Source organism: Pan troglodytes, chromosome 6, assembly GCF_028858775.2.
Source record: "Pan troglodytes isolate AG18354 chromosome 6, NHGRI_mPanTro3-v2.0_pri, whole genome shotgun sequence".
Lineage (NCBI taxonomy): Eukaryota > Metazoa > Chordata > Mammalia > Primates > Hominidae > Pan > Pan troglodytes.
In genome coordinates, this window is record NC_072404.2 from 74,221,178 (window position 1) to 74,240,056 (window position 18,879).

The window sequence follows — 18,879 nt, forward strand, 5'->3', positions numbered from 1 at the left end:
TGGCCCCACTCCCAGGAGTGGGGCAGAGCAGGGAGGAGTCCTGGAAAGAGGAGACGCAGGTACAAGAAGGAATGGGCCTCAAACTCCAGGAGGGGGACCTTCTCATGGGTCCTGTTTTCTGGCCTCTCCTCGCTTACCCCTGGGCTGATCACCCTGGGAAGAACTGAGCCAAGGTTTCTCACCCTCAGGTCCAGGGGGTTCAATTTCCGGGCCCTTAGGGAGGTGCGAGCCCCCTAAAACGATGCAAAGTGCCTGGCCTAATTTTTATATTTTTAGTAGACATGGGGTTTCACCATGTTGGCCAGGCTGGCCTCGAGTTCCTGACTTCAAGTGATCGGAATGCCTCGAGCACACAAAATGTTGGAATTTACAGGCGTGAGCCAACGTGCCCGGCCAGCCCTATTTATTTCAGCCTATACATTTTGCACTTGTTAAAAGTATTTGAACATACAATTATCATGTTTTCTTTAAGCAGTCCCTCCCTGTTGCACACTTGGATAGTTTATTTTTTTAGACAAGGTTTACCTCCGTCTCGCAGGATGGAGTGCTGTGATGGGATCATAGCTCATTGCAGCCTTGAACCTTAGGGTTCAAGTATCTGGGAAGCTGAGGTGGGACTACAGAGATGGGGTCGCGCCATGTTGCCCAGGCTGCTCTTTAACTCCTGGCCTGAAGGGATCCTTCCGCCTCGGCCGAGCCTGGACATAGTTTTCTAGTTTTGACCCACAGAAACACTGTGCTGGGTCGGAGTTTGTCAACCACCCTTCTCCAGCCAGCAACACACAGAACATGGCGGGGAAGTCGCGGTTACCAGGCTCCACTCCGAGGAGAAACCAGCCCAGCTCCAGGCACTGTGGCGCCACTGTGACGTCGCCGAAGGCCGGCGCTATTACGACGCCGGAAGGCCCGCGCCTGTGACGTCAGCTGAGGCGCGCCCCTGTGACATCGCACAGGCCCGCCCCTTCTGTAGAACCAATCGGAACTCGAGGCGCGGCGGCTGGGTATTCCAGGAGAGCGCATGCGCAGACGCGTGGCCACAGACTGCCGGTCAGTGTCAGCAGGCGGTGGGTTAGGGTCCGCAGGCTCAGACCAGGCCGCCGACACCAATAAGCTACAAGGAGGAGCTTTACCGCTGCCTGTGCTACTACTACCTGCGCGACTTCCCAGCCTGCGGCGTAGGGCGCAGCAAGGGCCTGACGCTTAGCGAGCAGGCGCTGCGCACCAAGCGGCTGTCTCCTGGAGGGCACGTTCAGGCAGAAGCTCCTCAGTGGCCACCACAAGTCCGCTAGCTCCGGCTACAGCCCTTGCCGCACACTCGCGTCACCTGAGCCTGGGTAGGTGCGCCCCCCAACTCCTCCCCCAGCCAGGTCCCGGGGACGCCGGCAGCGTCCCCCACACCTGGCGCCGCTCATCCTGGGCAGGATCGGCCCCGTCTGAGGCTGCACCGCATTAGGGAGCTGCACCCCTCGGCTTGACCTCTTGCAACAACATCAAAGCCTTTGGAACTTTGTAGGGGGTACGAGGGGCTAGGAAACCAAGAAAACATCTTTTTAAAAATATAAGCGATCGGGCCGGACGCGGTGGCTCACGCCTGTAATCCCAGCACTTTGGGAGGCCGAGACAGGTGGATCACGAGGTCGGGAATTCAAGACCATCCTGGCCAGCATGGTGAATCCCGTCTCTACTAAAAATGCAAAAATTAGCCGGGCGTGGTGGCGGGCACATGTAATACCAGCTATTCGGGAGGTTGAGGCAGAGGCAGACAATTGCTTGAACCCGGGAGGCAGAGGCTGCAGTGAGCAGAGATCGTGCCACTGCACTCTAGCCTGAGCGACAGACCAAGACTCCGCCTAAAAAATAAAAAACTATATATATATATATATATATATATATATATATATATATATATATGCGATGGAGCCCGGGAGGTTGAGGTTACTGTGAGCCGAGATTACACCACTGCACTTCAGCCTGGGTGACAGAGGGAGACCCTGTCTCTAAAAAAATATATATGCAAGTGAGAGCTTTTCTTCCAGTGCTCATGCTCAGACTGAAGAAAGTTATTGGGCCGGCCCAGTGGCTCACACCCGTAATCCCAGCACTTTGGGAGGCCTAGGTGGGCGGATCCCTTGAGCTCAGGCGTTCCAGACTAGCTTGGGCAACATGGTGAAATTCGGTCTCTCCAAAAATACAAAAAATTAGCTGGGCGTCGTGGTGGGCGCCTGTAGTCCCAGCTACTCAGGAGGCTGAGGCAGGAGAGTGGTGTGAACCCGGGAGGCGGAGCTTGCAGTGAGCCGAGATCGCGCCACTGCACTCCAGCCTGGGCCACAGAGCGAGACTCCATCACACACACACACAAAAAATTAGCTGGGCATGGTGGCACGGGCTTGTAGTCCCCTCTGCTTGGGGGGCTGAGGCGGGAGGATCGCTTGAGCCCAGGAGGTGGAGGCTGCAGTGAGCGGTGATCTCGCCACTGCACTCCAGCCTGGTCGACAGAGTGAGACACTGTGTCAAAAAAAGAAGAAAAAAAAAGAAAGTAACTGATCTGTGTTTTTGTCTGATTTCCTACAGGATACCGAAGGACCTGTTCAAAGTATTTTCTGTAACTCCAACTGTAACTTGGTTCTAGGAGGAGAGAATCCATGTTTGGTCAACAGAACTTTTCGCTGCCACTTAAGTTTACTGCTTCAATATCTTTTCCTTACTAATTGATTGTTAAGTAGTGTCCAAGTGAGTTAGCCTTTTTAGGGTTTATTAATTAAAAGAGCAGCAAGAATGGCATTTTAACTCTTCTGGTTTTTGGGGTTTTTTTTTCAGTTACTATGATAACTCTTTTCAAGTCCACAAATGATTTGTTCTTAGCTGTAAAGAAGAGGTCAGAAATGTAAGTGGGGAGAGAACAAAGATAGGAATATGTGTAAGATTTCTACCTAAATGTTGGCAGGGCACGGTAGCTTATGTCTGTAATCCCAGCACTTTGGGAGACCGAGGTGGTCGATCGCCTGGAGTCAGAAGTTCGAGACCAGCCTGGCAAACATGGCAAAACCCCATCTCTACTAAAAATACAAAAATTAGATGGGCGTGGTGGTGGGCGCCTTTAGTCCCAGCTACTTGGGAGGCTGAGGCAGGAGAATCGCTTGAACCTGTGAGGCCAATGTTGCGGTGAGCCAAGATCATGCCACTGCGCTACAGCCTGGGCGACAGAGCAAGACTCCATCTAAAAAAAAGACTTCTACCTAAATGTCACAGACTACTCTGAAGGTTAATATTTGGTATTGTGATGTATATTGCACAGTGTGTCAACCTCAAATAATCAAAAGGGTCAGAATCTAAAGGGAGTTTATTCATGCACAGACTTTAAGGAGAGCCACCTGGGAAGCACAGGTACCCAAGGGTGGAAGACAGTGTTCCAAGGCTTAGAAGTTTGGGATCACTTGCATAGACAAAGTTTAGGGAAGCTTAGCAGAATTTCAGCATCTCTCCGTTTAAGGCTTAATACATAGTTAAAACAATCTGATTGGTTCAGGTGGTCTTTCTTTGACTCTGTCACCCAGGCTGGAGTGCAGTGGTGCAATCGCAACTCATTACAGCCTCAGCCTCCTGGCTCAAGTGATCCTCCCACCTCAGCATCCCTAGTAGCTGGGACTACAGGCGTGCACCAACACACCTGACTAATTTTTGTATTTTTTGTAGAGACAGGGTTTCACCACATTGCCCAGGCCAGTCTCAAATTCCTGGGCTTAAGCAGTCCACTCACCTCGGCCTCCCAAAGTACCGGGATTACAGGCATGAGTGACGGCGCCCAGACTAGGTGGTCTTTTTTCCGGGAAAGGTGTATTTTACCTTCTACACTGAAGATGTAAGTCATGGGGTCTTTTGTGCCATCTGGCGTGAGGTACAGAACAATAAAGGAGGCAGTTAATGTGTAATAAAGATGAGTGATTGGAAGGAGAGTGGGACTAGTCTCTGGTCTCTTATAGTCATTTACTGAATGAAAATAATAAGGAAGGAATAAATTATAATTTAAGAAGCAGAAGTGGCCGGGTGCGGTGGCTCATACCTGTAATCCCAGCACTTTGGGAGGCTGAGGCGGGTGGATCACGAGGTCAGGAGATCGAGACCAGCCTGGCTAACACGGTGAAACCCCGTCTCTACTAAAAACACAAAAAATTTGCTGGGCTTGGTGGCGGGCACCTGTAGTCCCAGCTACTTGGGAGGCTGAGGCAGGAGAATGGCGTGAACCCGGGAGGTGGAGCTTGCAGTGAGCTGAGGTCCTGCCACTGCACTCTGACCCGGGCAACAGAGCAAGACTCCGTCTCAAAAAAAAAAACAGAAGCAGAAGTTGCAAACATGCTATGTGACTCGGTCAGGGTGTAACTTCCCTCCTGGCATGATAAATTTATAGAGGGTCCTGAAACTTTATTTTATAGTTGCTAGGTTATCTGCACTGTCAATCCCATAACAATTCTTCGAGGTAGATACTGCTATCCACTTTTTGTTTGTTTGTTTTTGAGACAGAGTCTTGTTCTGTCATCCAGGCTGGAGTGCAATGGCATGATCTCGGCTCACTGCAACCTCTGCCTCCTGGGTTCAAGCAATTCTCCAACCTCAGCCTCCCCAGTAGCTGGGATTACAGGTGCCCACTACCACACCCGGCTAATTTTTGTGTTTTTAATAGAGACCACGTTTCACCTTGTTTACCAGGCTGGTCTCGAACTCCTGGCCTCAGATGATTCACCCGCCTTGGCCTCCCAAAGTGCTGGGATTACAAGCATGAGCCACCACGCCCTGCCCACATTTTAGAAAATGAATTCTAAGGCACAGAGAGTTCAAGTACCTTTCCAAAGATGACACAGCTAATTAGACAGCAGACTAGGTGACCTGACCCCAGGACTTTTGCCCTCGACCTCTACACTACCTTGTTGAGCAGAGCAGTAAATATTTCATACATAGCTTTATCCAGAATTTTCCTGTTGGTTGTGGTAAACCATGTTTTGTTGTTTTGAGACAGGGTCTTCTTCTGTTGCCCAGGCTGCTGGTGTGCAGCGACACAAACACTGCTCACTGCAGCCTTAACCTCCTGGGCTCAGGCTATCCATTTCAGCTTCCGGAAGTGCTGGGATTACAGGAATGTGCCATCATGCCTGGCCTCACACTACATTTTAATGCTTTTTTTGAAAATGAAAACTTTTGGCCAGGCACAGTGACTCTCTCCTGTAATCCCAGCACTTTGGGAGGCTGAGGCGGGCAGATCACGAGGTCAGGAGATTGAGACCATCCTGGCTAACATGGTGAAACCCCATCTCTACTAAAAAATACAAAAAATTGGCCAGGCATGGTGGCGGGTGCCTGTAGTCCCAGCTACTCAGGAGGCTGAGGCAGGAGAATGGTGTGAACCCGGGAGGTGGAGCTTGTAGTGAGCCAAGATCGTGCCACTGCACTCCAGCCTGGGCAACAGAGTGAGACTCCATCTCAAAAAAAAGAAAATGGAAACTTTTACCAGTGATTCCCTTCCTTCAAACTAATGATAAGGAAATGATGCTGTTCTGTTTTGTTTTCTTTTTCTTTTTTGAGAGAGGGTCTTGCTCTGTTGCCCAGGCTGGAGTGAGGTGGTGCAATCATGGCTCACTGCAGCCTCGACCTCCCAGACTCAAGCAATCCTTCCCCCAGCCTCCTAAGTAGCTGAGACTACAGGTTGTGCTACCACAGTTGGCTAATTTTTGTATTTTTTGTAGAGACAGGGTTTCACCATGTTGCCCAGGGTGGTCTCAAACTCCTGGGCTCAGCTATCCTCCACCCTCAGCCTCCCAAAGTGCTGGGATTACAGGCGTGAGCCACTGTACCTGGCTGATGCTGTTCTTTTCAAACGCATATTTACTTTTTTTTTTTCTTTTTTTTTTTTTTTGAGATGGAGTCTCACTCTGTCTCCCCGGCTGGAGTGCAGTGGTGCAATCTTGACTCACTGCAGCCTGGTCTTGAACTCCTGACCTCAGATGATCCACGTGCCTTGGCATCCCAAAGTGCTGGGATTACAGGTGTGATCCACCACACGTGACGATTTTGCTCATTTTAGATACTAGAACTTGTTAATTAAAAAAAAAATTTTTTTTTTTTGAGCTGGAGTGTAGTGGTGTGATCTCGGCTCACTGCCACCTCCACCTCCTGGGTTCAAGCGATTCTCCTGCCTCAGCCTCTCGAGTAGCTGGGACTACAGGCACATGCCACCATGCCCAGCTAATTTTTGTATTTTTAGTAGACAGGGTTTCACCATGTTGGCCAGGATGGTCTTGATCTCTTGACCTCGTGATCCGCCTGCCTCAGCCTCCCAAAATGCATGAGCCACTGCGCCCGGCCAAAAAAAAATTTTTTTGAGGCAAAATCTTACTCTGTCATGCAGGCTGGAGTACAGTGGCACAGTCACAGCTCACTGCAGCCTCGACTTCCTTGAATCAGGTGATTCTCCCACCATAGTCTCCAAGTATCTGGGACTACAGGTGCACGCCGCCACCACACCCAGCTAATTTTTGTTTGTTTGTTTTGTTTTTTGAGATAGAGTCTCACTCTGTTGCCCAGGCTGGAGTGCAGTGGCGCGATCTCGGCTCACTGCAAGCTCTCCTTCCTGGGTTCATGCCATTCTCCTGCCTCCACCTCCTGAGTAGCTGCGACTACAGGCGCCTGCCACCACGTCTGGCTAAATTTTTTGTATTTTTAATAGAGATGAGGTTTCACCATCTATTAAAGCCAAAATGGTCTTGATCTCCTGACCTCGTGGCCTCAGCCTCCCAAAGTACTGGGATTACAGGCATGAGCCACCGCGCCCGGCCCACACCCAGCTAATTTTTTTTTGTATTTTGTAGAGAAAGTGTTTTGCCATATTGCCCAGGCTGGTCTCAAACTCATGGGCTCAAGCGATCTTCCAGCCTCAGCCTCCTAAAGTGCTAGGATTACAGGCATGAGCCACTGCTCCCAACCTTTTTAATTCAATTTAAATTATAAATGTGATCGCTATAGAAAATACGTGTATTATTTATCTGCTGCTATGTAACAAATTACTCCAGACCTAGTGGCTGAAAATAAATACTTAGGGCCAGGCACAGTGGCTCATGCCTGTAATCCCAACACTTTGGGAGGCCGAGGTGGGAAGATCACTTGCGTCCAGCAGTTTAAGATCAACCTGGGCAACATAGTGAGACTCCATCTCTACAGAAAATGCAAACATTAGCCAGGTGTGATGGTGCACACCTGTGGTCCCAGCTACTTAGGAGGCTGATGTGGGAGAATCACTTGAGCCAGGGAGGGAGAGGTTACAGTGAGCCAAGATCACACCACCACACTCCAGCCTGGGTGACAGAGTGAGACTCTGTCTCAAAAATAAATAAATAAATAAAATACTTACTTAGGAACTCCATTTCTGTGAGTCAGGAATTCAGGAGTGGCATAGCTGGGTCATCTGGGCTCAGGGTGTCTCGTGACATTGCAGTCAAGCTGTCCTCTGAGACTGCAGTCACCTAAAGCCTGTTTCCAAGATGGCTCACTCATGTGACTGCTGACCGGAGGCCTCAGTTCCTGTCACATGAGCCTCCCTACAGGCTGATTAGGTGTCATGGTGTGACAGCTGGCTTTCCCAAGTGAGTAATCAAAGAGTGAGCAAGGAGGAAGCCGTAGTACCTTTTATGATGTAGTTTGCAAAGTTGCAAGCCATTACTTTTGCTTTTTCCTATCTGTCAGAAGGGAATCACGTAACCCAGCCCACACTAAAAGGGATAGGAACTGGGCTCCACCTTTTGAAGAGAGTATCAGAAAATTTGGGGACATATTTTAAATGACCATACTATGTTTAATTATTGCAAGTACGGTCACTGTAGAAAAATTGGAAAATAGGGACAAGCAAAAAAAACAGTCACTTGTAATTCCATGAATCAATGGATAACATTACTAGTTGGATGTATATAATTCCAATATTCAAAATATATATTTTCTCAAAATATAAATACACTATATGTACTGTGGTGTAATCTGCTCTTTCACTTAATGTATGTATTATAAAAAATACCTTTCATGTCAAATATTCTTTCCTTTTTTTTTTTTTATTGAGACGGAACTTCATTCTTGTCACCCAGGCTAGAGTGCAATGGTGCGATCTCTGCTCACTGCAACCTCTGCCTCACGGGTTGAAGCGATTCTCCTGCCTCAGCCTCCCTAGTAGCTGGGATTACAAGCATGAGCCACCAAGCCGAGCTAATTTTTTTTTTTTTTTTTTTTTTTTGAGACGGAGTCTCACTCTGTCAGCCAGGCTGGAGTGCAGTGGCGCAATCTCGGCTCATGGCAAGCTCCGCCTCCTGGGTTCACCCCATTCTCCTGCCTCAGCCTCCCGAGTAGCTGGGACTACAGGCGCCTGCCACCACGCCCAGCTAATTTTTTGTATTTTTTAGTAGAGACGGGGTTTCACCGTGTTAGCCAGTATGGTCTTGATCTCCTGACCTTGTGATCCACCTGCCTCAGCCTCCCAAAGTGCTGGGATTACAGGCGTGAGCCACCATGCCCAGCCAAGCTAATTTTTTTGTATTTTTAGTAGAGACAGGGTTTCACCATGTTGACTAGGCTAGTCTCAGACTCTTGACCTCAAGTGATCACCCACCTCGGCCTCCCAAAGTGCTGGGATTACAGGCATGAGCCACCGCACTTAGCCCCTCATAACATTTTTTAATGGTTGCATACATTTCATCATATGTATGTATCATAACTTATTTAATGAATTCTATTATAGGACACTTAGGTTGTTTACAGGTTTTCCCTGTTTTATACATTTTGTTAAATGAACATCCCTGCAGCACATTTATTTGTACAATCATGACTGTTTCTTAAATCCCTAGAAGTGAAATTTTTGGAACACAGTTTGCATAATTTTAAAACTTCAAATGCCTGTTATCTAATTTGAGCAGAATTTTTACTGCAATAATCAAGAGTCCATTTGGCCAAATTTCTTATCTATGACAACACCTGCAAAAGTTCAAATACTGATAACTATAAGTGAATTTGTTGAGAGTGACTGAAATCACTATGGAATGAGAAATTGCTATAAAAATTTTACTAAAGAGTGAACTGGCTGGGCGCAGTGGCTCACGCCTGTAATCCTAGCACTTTGGGAGACGAGGTGAGCGGATTGCCTGAGCTCAGAAGTTTGAGACCGCCCTGGACAACATGGTGAAATCTCATAAGTACTAAAAATACAAAATTAGCCAGGCGTGGTGGTGGGCACCTTTAATCCCAGCTACTCGGGAGGCTGAGGCAGGAGAATCACTTGAGCCCAGGAAGCAGAGGTTGCAGTGAGCCGAGATCACACCACTACATTCCAGCCTGGGCGACAGAGTGGGACTCTACCTCAAAAAAATAAAATAGGGAGATCTGAGTGTGTTACCAACACCACCACACACTACAAAACAGTTTTCCAAAGTGGGTACACCAATGTAAACTCCCATTAGAGCTGTATGAATTTCTGTTACACCACATCCTCCTAATCTTTGGCATTGTTAGTGCTTTCAGCTTTAGGATTTTTGGTGACTCTATAGAGGGATCTATTAGTGGGTATTTTGTTTTTCGTTTTTGTTTTTGGGGTTTGGGGGTCTTTTTTTTTAACAAAATATGTTCCAATTTAAAACAGTTCATTTCAGGAGAAAGATATGAAAAGTCAACTTCCATCGGTGTCTGGATTAAGGGTCAAGGCCAGTGGCCATGGGAATTGACACTGAGTCACTCCTCAGCCCCTCCCATCCCCCAACATGCACGACACATGCATTTCAAATGGTAAAAGGTGTAAAAACAGCATGGTATAGAATATTCTTTCTTAAATAAGGTTGAAATTGTCTGAAATCAGGACAACTATCACTGGATCCTGTCTGCCAGGCCAGCCGCAGGATCTGCTGCCACCACTGGGGGACATTGGCACAGGAATGCTCTTCTATGGGAGCCGGGGGGACCCAGGGTGTGGCTCTTGCGATGGCCAGGGGCTGCTGCTGCCTGGGCGTGACATGGTCAGAGAAGGTGGTCGGCGGTAACGAGAAAGCATTGGCAGGTGAGATTCACCAAGGTAAAAACACACACCCCACACGTGGCCCCACACATGATAAGGATGGGGGTCGGCTGCCCCTTCCCTGACATGAGGGTGTCACTGGCACGAGAACCACTGCCTGGGACTCTACTGGGACAGGCACCCCTGCCCCGGGCCTGCAACACCCACCTCTGCTTTTTTGAGGGGTCAAGGGATCAGGCAGTCAGACCCAGAGGACCCAGGCCAAGATGGTTTGGTGGCCTCAGCCTGGCTCTGGGATGCTTGGCATGGCCCCCTCCCCTGGAAGGGCTAATACTTAGCCCAGCAGCGCCCCAGCTTGCATGCTAGGCGATTCCATCCTCCAGCCGGGTTCGGGTCCCCTTGTGCGATCTGGGCCCTCAGAGATGCCACAAGCCCAGGCCCCCTAGAGGGGTCCGCTGCCAGCAATGGATGCACCGGCCCCGCCAGGGGTGGCACCATGTGCTCCCCCAGGGCACCTCTGGGCCCCAGCACTCACCATGGGGGGCTTCTGGTACCAACCCTCTTAAGTAGACACTTGGCACAAAAAAAGGACACTTCCAGGAGAGACAAAAGAGGAAAAGTGGCGTGGGGAAGCGAGGAGAGGGGGGGCACTGCCCCGTTTCCCAGTGGGGCTCATCACCAGAAATGTACCTGCCCTGACCAGCATGCGTCTCCCCTGCCCCCTCCACGGGGCTCCCCCTCTTCTCCCCCCAGAAGCCAGCAGACAGCCCCTGTGCACGAGGAGTCCGGGGCAGGCCTGACAGTGGCAGCTGGGAACTGCTGGTCCGGGTGGTCTTATTTGGGGGCTATTTCTTTTGTAATCTGTCAAGGCCAGAAGCAGCCGTGCAGGGTCCCAGAATGGCAGCGGGCGAGGGCAGCACGGGCGATCCATCCCTGGGACAGCTATGAGAAGCCCAGACCCACAGAGCGCCACAGTGTTCAGTCAACAGCAGACGAAAAACCCACCTCCCCAAAAAGAATCCCCTCATTCCCCACCTTCCGAGTCTTTCGGGGACAACCAGTCTGGGTACCTCAGTGCCTAAAGGGGTCCCGGGAGGCAGTCCCTGGGGCTGTGGCTCAGTGCGCAGCCGTGGCCTGGCGGGCTCCCCATCAGACCATGGCCATGGCCAGCCAGGCCTGGAAGCTGCCAGGGCCAGTGCCTGCCACCACCTTCCATGCGCCCCTGGCCCAAGTGCAAGTGCTGGCTTCCCGCTCCTCGGGGGCGGGCACAAGTGCATGGGACAAGGCCATGCACGGAGCTGCCTGCCATGTCCCTCTCTCTACCTCTCAGGTACACACCTGAGAATATTCTGTAAAAGTCCCCACCCCACCCTCACTGTTTCCAAATCGGGGACAACACATAGCAGAACAAAACGAAAAGAAATGCCCCCATCCAAGTGGCCTTTCTCTGGGTGTTACTGGGGGACCGTCCCTCCAGCAGCTAAGCCCACGTGAGCTCCAGTGGGGTGCACTCCAGCCGGGACAGGGTGGCTGTGCAGCCCTCTGGAGCCCCCCCGGCAGCCCCAAGCTGCCAGTGTTGCCCCTGGAGGCACAGCCCAGAGGAGCCTCGAGCCCCTGTAACTCCAGCCCAGGGATCCTTCCCAGCCTCTGCAGAGGGACGGGGTACCCGGCCATAAGACAGGACCCTGGGCATTTCTTGAACCTGTGCAGTGAGGCGTTCTTTTTACTTAAAAAAAAAAAAAAAGTTTAGGCACTTCCCAGGGTGGGCGACTGAGGGAGTGCCCCACCCCTCTTCAGGAGTCCAGTGGGCAAAACACAGCATTGAGTTGTGAAGAGGAGAGGCGCACTGGGCGTCAATAACTTAAAAAAGGGGGGAAAATATCAGTCCCCGAGTCTCCATGCCTTTCGTGTTGAAGAAGAAAAGAAGCGGGGAAGAGAAAGAAAAAGCATGTGGGGTTGGAAGGACAGCCACGGGAGGCTGCGGGGTGGGGACCCCCATGCTGGCTGGCAAGGGGCTCTGTGAGGCCCAGAGTCGCTGGGGACACCGGGCGCACGTGTGTTTTAGGTTTCGTTGGGTTTTTTCTTTTTCCTTTTTTTCTTTTTTTTTTTTTTTTTAGAAAAAAGCGAACCGTAAGTCAAGGCCAGAAAAAGGCTCCCTTTGACGTTGACAAAAGGTGAGGAGGTGCGCGAAGTGTGCAGACAGATATACATCCCCTGATAACTGTGAAATAAAAACCATTTGTTAAAAATATTTAAAAAAAAAAAAAAAAATCCTCCGCGGGCAGAGGCCCCGCCCGGGCTCAGCAGCGCCGCCTGGCCCGCAGCCGCGGGTTGGGTGTGAAGGAAGGTTTGTCCCGGCCCTTGTCTCCGTCCCGTCTCCCTGGGCCTGGGCGCTTTCAGACCAGGTTGTACTCCTTGAGGCTGAGCTGCAGGATGGTGTCCTTCACGGCCGCGAACACGAAGCGGATGTTCTTCGTGTCGGTGGCGTACGTGAAGTGGGAGTCGATGATCTTGTCGCTGTCGGGGTTCATGTCCACTAACATCTTCAGGATGAACTCCCGCGCCGCCTGGGCGTCCTGCTGGGGCCCTTCGAACTCGGGGAAGTAGTCCACCACGTGTGAGTACAGGATATTGTCCTCCAGCAGGTCCTTCTTGTTGAGGAAGGGGATGACGGAGGAGTTCTGGAACCAGGGGTAGTCGATGATGGTCCGGAACAGGGCTTTGCTCTCCTCCATCCGGTTCTCGTTGTCCGACTCCACCAGGACTTGGTCGTATTCACTGAGGGCGACGAGAAACAGGATGGACGTCAGGTTCTCAAAGCAGTGGGATCCACTTCCTCTGCGCCGACCGCTGTCCCCCAACATCCACCATCCTGAAGATGATGTTCTCCAGGTCGAAAGATGCCGGTGGTGGGCACGCGGACCCGCAGCACGTCCTGCTGGGTGGGCAGGTAGCTCGAGGTGGCGATGCAGTCTACGTCGGTCACGCAGTACTTGGCCGAGTCCGAGAGCTGGTACTCGCGACTGCGGTCGTAGCACTCGTGGATGCCGGGGTCGTCCCACAGGGTCTTGATGGCGCTGACGTACCGATGCTCAAAGGTGGTCACCTTCTCCACGTCCACCTCACGGATCTGGAGCGCATTGGCCTTGTTCTGCTCCAACTTGTAGAGGATCTTCAGCGTCTCCATGGCCCGGATCATGGCCTGCATGGCGGTGAAAATGTTCTGGTAGACGAGCTTGGTGAAGCCCCTTTTGTCCTCCTCCGAGTACCCGGCGCCATGGATGATGCGCATCTGCTTGATGAAGGTGCTCTTCCCGCTCTCGCCCGTGAAGAGCAGCAGCAGCTTGAGCTGGCGCCGGGCGTCGCGCTTGTCCCCCGCAGCTGCTTCTGGATCTCGGCGTTGATCCGCTTGGACTCCTTCACCTTATCGCTCAGGCAACACGCCATCATGGACTCCAGAGTCATCGTCCCGGCCACGGCCGCCACCCACCGGCCCCCGGCCCGACCCTGGCCGGAGCCGCCTCGGTCGCCGCCCGCCTCGGCCCTCAGGCTTCAGCCCCGGGCCCTTGGCCCCCGGCCGGCCCGCCCCGCCCCGCCTCGGCGGATGCATGAGAGCTCGAGGTGGCCGCCGCAGCCACCACCAACCGCAGCCACTGCAGCCGAGCGACAGCACCCGAGTTGGGTTTTTTTGTTGTTGTTTTTTGCTTTTTTTGAGACGGAGTCTCAAAAAAAGGCTGGAGTGCAGTGGCGCGATCTCGGCTCACTGCAATCTCTGCCTCCTGGGTTCCAGCGATTCTCCTGCCTCAGCCTCCCAAGTAACTGGGATTACAGCCGCCCGCCACCACACCTGGCTAATTTTTTTGTATGTTTAGGAGAGACAGCGTTTCACCTTGTTAGCCAGGATGGTCTCGATCTCCTGACCTCGTGATCCGCCCGCCTCTGCCTCCCAAAGTGCTGGGGTTACAGGCGTGAGCCACTGCACCTGGCCTAATTTTAGGATTTTTATTAGAAACTGGGTTTCACCGTGTTGGCCAGGCTGGTCTTGAAGTCCTGACCTCAAGTGATCTGCCCGCCTCAGCCTCCCAAAAAGCTGTGATTACAGGCATGAGTCACCATGCCTGCCAAAAGTTGCATTTCCCCACCCCCCGGAGAGGAGTCTCACTCTGTCCTCCAGGCTGGAGTGCAGTGGTGTGATCTCGACTCACTGCAACCTGTCCTTCCCGGGTTCAAGCAATTCTCCTGCCTCAGTCTCTTGAGTAGCTGGGATTACGGGCGCATGCCACCATGCCAGGCTAATTTTTTTGTATTTTTAGTAGACAGGGGGTTTCGCCATGTTGGCCAGGCTTGTCTTGAACTCCTGACCTCAGGTGATCCGCCCGCCACAGCCTCCCAAAGTGCTGGGATTACAGGCATGAGCCACCACGCCTGGCCCCTTTTTCTATTTTTTTAAGACAGGGAGTCTCACTATGTTGCCCAGGCTGGATTCAAACTCTCAGGCTCAAGCAATCCTCCTGTATCAGCCCCCTCAGGAGCTGCGATGACATGCACATGCCACTGTGCTTGGCAACTTTTCATATTTTTCCATTTCCACTGAATTATAAATAAACTGAAAGCAAGGTCCAGAACCTGTGTGTTCTTGCAGGCTCACCAGCACTATAGATATGTAGCCTGAGCTGGACATATATTTAGGGCATAGAACTTTATTTTCTTTTTATTTTTTGTAGAGATGGGATCTCACTATGTTGCCCAGGCTGGTCTCAAACTCCTGGGCTTCCAGCCATCCTCCTGCCTCAGCCTCCCAAAGTGCTGGGATTACAGGTGTGAGCCACTGTGCCTGGCCTTAGGGCACAGAATTAATGTGGTGTGAAAGGAAGTGCATCTAGCCCAGTCCCCCACTGATGGATTCATCTACATTCACACAGACAAGGTAGGGAGTTCAGGATGAGTTGCTATTATTTTCAAAGTGATGACATTTCCACTTGAAATCATGGTCCTGTGCATTCATTCACCCCTCTAACTTTTCAAATCAGGAGGCAGTGACTAGAGGCCCTGCCCACGGCCCACACAGCAAATGTCATGAGAATTTCAGGTCCATCCTGACAACCATCCCCTCTCAGTGCCCGGGTGAGTTTCCCTGGCATTTAAGAATGCTTACCAGTCTTCTGGCTTCCACCCCAAATCCAAGAAGTAGATTTCTTTCAGCTTTATTGACTTTTCATTAAGGGAGCAAGCAATTTTCTCCGGCAGTGAAAGCATTCTGCAGATGTGCAGTTCTATAGAGCAAATGTAACCAGACACGTACCCCGCAGACAACTCACATTTTATTTATTTATTTATTTATTTATTTACTTATTTTGAGATGGAGTCTGGCTCTGTCACCCAGGCTGGAGTGCAGTGGTGCAATCCTGGCTCACTGCAACCTCCACCTCTCAGGTTTCAGCGATTCTTCCGCCTCAGCCTCCCGAGTAGCTGGGACTACAGGCGCATCCCACCACGCCTGACTAATGTTTTTTTTTTGTATTTTTAGTAGAGATGGGGTTTCACCATGTTAGCCAGGATAGTCTCGATCTCCTGACCTTGTGATCCACCTGCCTCAGCCTCCCAAAGTTCTGGGATTACAGGCATGGGCCACTGCATCCGGCCCAACTCATTATTCTATTAAGGAGGGACAAGTCTCAGAACCTGCCAAGAGGGGGTGATTCTATCCCTATAGCAAATTTAGAAAATATTAAAAAGGAAAATTAAAAGCACCTGTAACCTTCAAATCCAATAGTAACTACTGTTAAGATTTTGCTGTCTTTTTTCCCATTTTCTCTTTTCTTTCCTTCCTTCCTCCCTCCCTCCCTACTTTCCTATTTCTTTCCTTTTCTCTCCTTCCTACCTTCTCTGCTTCCTTTCTTTCATTTTTCTTTTTCCTTTCCTTTTTCCTTCCTTTCTTCTTCTTTCTTCCCTCCCTCCCTCTCTGCCTCCCTCCCTTCCTTCCTCCCTCTTCCCTCCCTATGTTTCTTCCTTCCTTCCTTCCTCCTTTTTCTTTTTTTCTTTCTTTCTCTCTTTTCTTTCTTTCTTTCTCTTCCTTCCTTTTTCTCCTTTTCATTGTTCCTTTCTTTCTTTCCCCCATCCTTCCTTCCCATCTGCCTGCCTTCTGTTTGCTTTGCATCAGATTTTAAAACACATTGGGAACGATGCTTAACATTATGCTAGGACAGTTTTCTACATAGTTATACTTCAAAAAAATTTTTTAAAATAAATAACACAAATGGGTGTACCATAATTTAAACATTCACCTGTACAACTTAAATGCTGAAATTTTTTATTCTTATAGTCAATATTTGTATGTGCATTTTTATATGTTGATTATTATCTTAGGATAGATGTCTAGAAGTGGAGTGTGCCAAAAAGTAAATTTTTTTTCTTTTTTCTTTTCTTTTTTTTTTTTTTTTGAGGCAGAGTCACTCTGTCACTCAGACTGGAGTGCAGTGGTGTGACCAAAGCTCACTGTAGCTTCAATCTTCTGGGCTGTGCAAGCAATCCTCCAACCTCAGCCTCCTGAGTAGCTGAAACTACAGGTATGTACCACCATGCCCAAATAATATTTTTTTAAACTTTCTGTAGAGATGAGGTCTCACTATATTGCCCAGGCTGGTCTTGAACTCCTGAGCTCAAGTGGTCCTCCTGCCTCAGCCTCCCAAAGTGCTGGGATTACAGGCATGAGCCACCACTGCTCCCAGCCTAAAAAGATTTTTAAGGCTTGTGACACATTGTACTGAATTGCTCCCTGGAAATGTTACAATTTTTGCTTATCAGGGAGGTACATTTTTCTGTACACTCATAGGCATAAAATACAATCCTAAATTTTTATCTTGGCCCCATGTGGTGGCTCACACCTATAATCCCAGCATTTTGGGAGACCCAGGTGGGAGGATTGTTTGAGCTCAGGAGTTTGAGACCAGCCCGGGCAACGCAAGACAGGGAGACCTCATTTCAAAAAAAAAAACCCAAAACTAAATTTTTCATTTTTGACAACTTCACAAATCTCAAATGACATTTATTACTAATGAAGATGAATATTTGTCATCCCTTGTTGGCCCTTTGTCTGTCTAAATGGTGAATTGTTCGTTCATGTCCTTGGTGCATTATTTAATGTTTTAAATGTTTTTTCTTTTTCTTTTTCTTTTTTTTTTCTTTTTGAGATGGAGTCTCGCTTTGTCACCTAGGCTGGAGTGCAGTGGGGAGATCTCAGCTCACTGCAAGCTCTGCCTCCTGGGTTCACACCATTCTCCTGCCTCAGCCTCCTGAGTAGCTGGGACTACAGGCACCCGCCACCATGCCCGGCTAATTTTTTGTATTTTTAGTAGAGATGGGGTTTCACCATGTTAGCCAGGATGGTCTCAATCTCCTGACCTCATGATCCGCCCACCTTGGCCTCCCAAAGTGCTGGGATTACAGGCGTGAGCCAACGCGCCCAGCCTAAATTTTTTTTTTTATTTATTTGAAGAAGTTCTTTATATGTGAAGCTCATTAACCTTTTATCTGCCACATGGAGTTTGTCACTTGTCTTCTTGTTTTTGATTTTAAAAAACTTTTCATTCCTAGATGGGCATTACCCTTATTAAACAACGAATAGAATATGTGATATCCAATGATACATTTAAAACAAGACAACCAATATCTTGGTGTACATAAAGACAAACTTCAGAAGACAAACATTAAATGTTTTAACATGGTAGATAGAGCTCCCTCTCCCCTCTCCCCTCTCCCCTCTCCCCTCTCCCCTCTCCCCTCTCCCCTCTCCCCTCCCCCCTCTCCCCTCTCCCCTCCCCCCTCCCCCCTCTCCCCTCCCCCCTCTCCCCTCTCCCCTCCCCCCTCCCCCCTCTCCCCTCTCCCCTCTTTCCACGGTCTCCCTCTGATGCCGAGCAGCAGCTGGACGGTACTGCTGCCATCTCAGCTCACTGCAACCTCCCTGCCCGATTCTCCTGCCTCAGCCTGCCGAGTGCCTGCGATTGCAGGCGTGCGCCGCCACGCCTGACTGGTTTTCGTATTTTTTTGGTGGAGACGGGGTTTCGATGTGTCGGCTGGGCTGGTCTCCAGCTCCTAACCGCGAGTGATCCGCCAGCCTCGGCCTCCCGAGGTGCCGGGATTGCAGACGGAGTCTCGTTAACTCAGTGCTCAATGGCGCCCAGGCTGGAGTGCAGTGGCGTGATCTCGGCTCGCTACAACCACCTCCCAGCCGCCTGCCTTGGCCTCCCTAAGTGCCGAGATTGCAGCCTCTGCCTGGCAGCCACCCCGTCTGGGAAGTGAGGAGCGTCTCCGCCTGACTGCCCATCGTCTGGGATGTGAGGAGCCCCTCTGCCTGGCTGCCCAGTCTGGAAAGTGAGGAGCGTCTCTGCCCAGCCGCCATCCCATCTAGGAAGTGAGGCGCGCCTCTTCCCGGCCGCCATCACATCTGGGAAGTGAGGAGCGTCTCTGCCCGGCCGCCCATCGTCTGAGATGTGGGGAGCACCTCTGCCCTGCCGCCCCGTCCGGGATGTGAGGAGTGTCTCTGCCCGGCCGCCCTGTCTGAGAAGTGAGGAGACCCTCTGCCTGGCAACCGCCCCGTCTGAGAAGTGAGGAGCCCCTCCGCCCGGCAGCCACCCCGTCTGAGAAGTGAGGAGCGTCCTCCCTCCTCGTCTGGGAGGGAGGTGGGGGGGTCAGCCCCCCACCCGGCCAGCTGCCCCATCCGGGAGGTGAGGGGCACCTCTGCCCGGCCGCCCCTACCGGGAAGTGAGGAGCCCCTCTGCCCAGCCAGCCGCCTCGTCCGGGAGGGAGGTGGGGGGATCAGCCCCCCGCCTGGCCAGCCGCCCCATCCGGGA

The 18,879-nt window shown here is 50.9% G+C and overlaps 2 long non-coding RNA genes and 1 pseudogene across 2 annotated transcripts; 2 read left to right on the forward strand and 1 right to left on the reverse strand.

The window, feature by feature from the left end:
• The first annotated feature begins 716 nt into the window (after positions 1-716).
• Positions 717-2,787, forward strand: LOC134810433 (uncharacterized). The gene is made up of 2 exons (XR_010158471.1): positions 717-1,334; positions 2,572-2,787. It is a non-coding gene; the product is annotated as an uncharacterized LOC134810433 (long non-coding RNA).
• A 9,537-nt stretch (positions 2,788-12,324) lies between these two features.
• LOC134807006 (guanine nucleotide-binding protein subunit alpha-11-like) lies at positions 12,325-13,563 on the reverse strand (annotated as a pseudogene).
• Positions 13,564-14,857: 1,294 nt separating this feature from the next.
• Positions 14,858-18,087, forward strand: LOC134810434 (uncharacterized). The gene is made up of 3 exons (XR_010158472.1): positions 14,858-14,957; positions 16,478-16,596; positions 18,013-18,087. It is a non-coding gene; the product is annotated as an uncharacterized LOC134810434 (long non-coding RNA).
• The last annotated feature ends 792 nt before the right edge of the window (positions 18,088-18,879 follow it).